Here is a 4,720-nt window from a genome sequence, read left to right as displayed (position 1 = left end):
GGCAGCCCTCCTTAAAACAAGACTCAATCTGCCCTACAGCAAGGGTGTTTCTAAAGCGCCTTCTCATTGCTCTTGCAAAATAAATCAGGTAAAGTGTTAAACAAGAATACTTACCTTATTACCTAGAGAAAGCTGATAACGTTTTGCTGTATATTCACCCAGACTTTCTTTTGGTGTGTGCACAGCATTAACTTTTTTCTCTGGAAAAGAGCTATAGGTTGACTCCACATGCTGATTTCTTTATTATTGAAGTATTTTCATGTCAGTATGCAAGGCTCAACGCCCTGTGTTTTAGTGGCTGCATAGGACTTGTCCAGTCAGTGAAAATAATGCATTGAACCGTCTTCTGTTAATGAGCAACTAACTGTGTTTCCATTTATTCACTGTCCTAGTAACATTGCGGCGAATGTTTCCATAGTTAAATCCTGTGCCGGGGAGGTGACTGCATTCAGAGTACATTCCTAGGAGTGACTGGGATTGAAGGTGCATTTTAAACTAATCTTTACTGGTAAATTGCCCTCTAGAAAGTGTACATTTTTACCAGTGTAGGTGAGTGATGAACCTGAAATTGTAATGTTCTAGCCAAAATATGGCCTTGAGCAGAAAAACCCATGGCTTCTCCCTATACAAGGCACAGTGAGCGCCCTGCGGCTCCACCCCAAACAACTTCCATCCGCTCTCCTTCCCGTCTTAGTCCCGCGGGCAGCCCGGCCCTAGCAGACCCCTGCACCTCCCCGAGTTGGGGGGTGCCCACCATCAGGGTCTCGTGTCGGGCTGGTCCGCGGTCCCTGACCCCCGTCAGGACGGCTCCCCTGAGTCCCGGGAGCAGGGCTGCCTCGAGCTCCAGCGGTGCCTGCTCAGCCGCCTTTTCATGCTGATGGACTGCTCTGCTCTCATGGCGGCGGCAGACATTCTTAACAGCAGGGCCTGGGTTCATGGCCCCACGGCTACCCTGTGGCGGTGGATCCCACAGTGAGCAGCAGGGAAGGCCTTGTCCTGAGGAAGCACATTGAGAGGCGTGTTTCCGGGTGAACCTTCGGTGGAGCCTGAAGAAATGATTCCTCCCGGTGATGGTTTCAGGCCCGCCCTGGCCTCATGCCGCAGCGTTGGCTCTGCTCTTGAGGGACATCCGTCGTCACTCGAGCTCCCATTGGCAGTGTCAGGAGGGGCAGCCTCCTCTCCTATAGCATCCCCCTCCCCCCAAACTTGCCGTCATGCGCTCCTCACTGCCGTGCAGTTTGTAGTTAAAAAGCCAGTTTCATTTCAGAACGACTTCAGGAGGGTGAATGTGGCAGGGCAGTCCTGCAAGTTAGTCTTGGCAGGGACTTCAGGTAGAAGCCAGCGGGGCCCACCTCCTGCCCATTGAAGAGATGGCCTAGTGGTCTCGTTATAGGAAGGCTCGTGTCTCTGTGGTTCGACCCTTTGATTCCCCTTTAGCCCTTGGGAGCCAACACAATACTTTTTTGCATGGTAACCCTGCAGATAGTTGAAGTTAGCTACTGGGTTTCCTCCTAGTCGTCTTTTGTAGACTGAATACCGGTAGTTTCAGTGATGAGTAAGATCAAACATTGGTTTTAATTTTGTCTAGGATGAATTTTCTTTTTTTGTTAATCCTCCCCTGAGGATATTTGTTTGAACATTGATTTTTAGGGAGAGGGGGAGAGAGGGGGAGAGACACAGAGAAACATCGATGTGAGAGAAGGGGAGAGACACATTGATTGGTTGCTTCCCGCACGTGTCCTGACGGGTTGGGGATTGACCCTGCAACCGAGGTACACGCCCTTGATGGGAATCGAACCTGGGACCCTTCAGTCCATGGGCTGATGCTCTATCCACTGAGCCAGACTGGCTAGGGCTAAACATTTACTTCAGTGAGGAAACTTGCAGATGGCGGCCTGGATTGGTTGGATCACGAGCTTGTTGGGCGGACTGGTGAGTTTGTAGACCCCCTTCCGCATGCTGTGGAGATGTGAACAGTCAGTCGGCTGGAGTTCGCTAGGTTGGTGCCCTGCGTTCTGCCTGGGGACCCATCCCGGGGGAGTTGACTGTCTGTGACTCAGTGGCCCAGGCCATCGTGTTACTCAGGTATATTTAGATGGCGTGGACGGAGGCCTGGCCAGCTCCCTTCGAGCCATTGCAGTGCAGAGCAGAAGCTGGCCAGGTGGTCGCCAGGAGAGGCTCTGTTGGCCACGTGGTCTCCGGACTTGTAAGCGGGCTCATGGCCGTGGGGCTGCCTGCACGGGGCGCCCCTCCCGTAAGGCTCTGTCTGCAGACAGGTGTGAGCCGCACTTGGCCGCGGCCCTGGCTTGCTGACCCCACCTTTACAGTGACGAGGTCTGGTACATGGAAGAAGCTGAGTCCCTAATGGCAAGAGGTCTTCTTTCCCCACCTTCATCTTCCTTTTTAAACTTTGGGGTCATGTGAAGTGACAGTGAACTGAGTGTGTCTATTCAAGTAGTTTACAGTTTGACCTTGACATACCAAAATCAAACAAAACGTGTCTTGATATTTTCCTAAGTTACATTCTTATTGGGTAGCTTTCCCCTTTTTTAGACAGAAAGTATTTTATCTCAAGCTCTTCCTTATTTTATACTATAAGTAGTTGAGTTGGAATTTAAAAAGACAAGAGGTAATGAGATACATTCCTTTTTAACAGCGCAAACTAAAACCAAAATGTGTGACGGGCAGCTAATCAGAAGACTGGTAGTAACAAACCAGTTTGTTGTGTTCTTGTAACTCCTATTTTCTATTTGGATAGAGTGTTCGCCCACCTCATCACAAGATAATCGATGTGCTTCCAGGCTAAGAAATAGCATTTTTAGTGAAATGAAACATTGCACTGCTGTTAGCAGTGAGGCCCCTGCAACACTGAGCACGTCTGCGTGGCGAGGGGAAGTGCGTGCGCAGGCGCAGGAGTAGTCGCCACAGACCTTCCACTGTCAGTGTTGGTGTGAAGAGAGTGTTTTTAGGAAATTTGTTTTAGCATAAGGTTGGTTCAGTATGGAAACAGCTTCCTGTAGGCGTGTTAAAGTCCTGGGGGCTGCAGTGTGAGCGGAGTAAACACTGTCTGACCCCACACCAGTTCCTGGTGCGCACACGTTAGCGGTGCTCGGAGAGGAAGGCTGTGGCAGTGTGCGTTCCCTTGGCTTCCTGGACGCGCTCACATGGCCCGCAGTTGTCATTCGATGCCGACTGAGCATGGGAGGTGCGTTTTCCGAGGTTCCCCTCTGCACCCCTCGGGGTGCCTGGGAGGGGTGTCCCTTCCCTCCCCGGGGTCCTCGGGCCTCCTCCCGACTTTGCTCGGCACTGTGCTCCCGCCCTCCTGCAGGTCCGCTGCCCTGACCCCAAGCAGGCATCTCTCAGAGCCCCTGCCCCCACCCCCCCCCATGTGTGTGGGTGTGTGTGTGTGTGTGTGTGTGTAGATTAAATATGTAACAATGGAACGCCGGGCCGGTAGGGGCATGTGGCAGGGACAGTAAACACAGCTGCCACATAGTTGTCGTTGTTGAAAGCCCTTCCGCCTTTCATTTCATCTGCTCACTGATGACTCGCCCAGGACTCCTCTCTCCTAACGCCCGGCTCACGTTCAGCTGCCCCTCAGGTTCTGCGCTTCCATGCTGTGAGCCCTGTACCGCAGGACCTCTCAGCTGACGCGCTGGCCCCGTCTTCCCAAGTGACCCTCAGCCGCCCTGCTGTGGCCTCTCCCTCGTCGCCGCCGCTGCCTGTCTTGCTGCGCAGAGGCCCGTCTTCCATTAGCCCTCCGGGCCGTTTCCACTTGCCTCTGTGACTCCGAGTCCTCTAGCCCCCACGTCTGTGCTCCGAGCTTCTGTGTTGAGCTTTTCTCCTCCCCCTGCCCCCTCCTCAGGGACCCCCTGCTCCTGGGCATCGGAGGCCTAGCCACAGCGGGGTTCCCGGGGTGTCACTGACCCGCCTGTTCACAGCCCAGGCTACGCCCCGAGGTCCCCCCGAGGAGCTGCGGCATCGCAGGCTCGGCGTGTCTGACACTCAGCTGCTGTCCTCACAGCTCCCTCGGGCTCCCTGGGGCCATGACAGCAACACCCTCTCCGCCTCCGTCCTCTGGTGCCCTCTTTGCCACCCCTCTCCTCCTCGGCCCATTTGACATGAGCCGGGGTTACCTGTACAGCATCTGCCAGACATTCCTGTGTGCACCTGTGCAGAGAGACCTGGAAGGGATTCATCCCAGGCAGAAAGTCTTTTATCCCTGGACGATGGGGTGATGGCGTGGGAAGGTTTTTGGTGACGGGAATTCATTATTTATATACTTGTACCCACTGTAATCTTACTCTCAACCCTGCTATCCTGACCTCCGTCTGTGGAACGCCTGGCTCCTTCCTCGTGCTCCTCACCCTCTGCCCCTCACCTGCGTACGAGCTGGTCACTCATCCTCCGCGTCTCCCACTGTCAGGAGTGACCCGCCTCCCAGCCGCCGTGCTCCCCGCCCGCGCTGCCCGTGTCGCCGCCCTGCCGCTGCCCTGCCGGGTGTGTGCCCACCCCTCTCTTAGAGGTGCGCTCCGGGGGGCAGAGGTGGGTCTCCATCTTCCCCCTTGGGTTGCGGTCTCCAGCGTTCCTTCCCGTGGCTGTGGTTTTGGTGGATGGGCTGTGTCCTGCCAAGAGGATGCGCTTCCCTGGAGCCGGAGTTTGGAGCCGTGGGACCCAGGCCCGACCGTGACCGACCGGTGCTGCTCCATCCCGGCCACGG

Source organism: Myotis davidii, unplaced genomic scaffold (assembly GCF_000327345.1).
Source record: "Myotis davidii unplaced genomic scaffold, ASM32734v1 scaffold170, whole genome shotgun sequence".
NCBI classification, from domain to species: Eukaryota; Metazoa; Chordata; class Mammalia; order Chiroptera; family Vespertilionidae; genus Myotis; species Myotis davidii.
Note: the sequence above shows the minus strand (reverse complement) of the source record.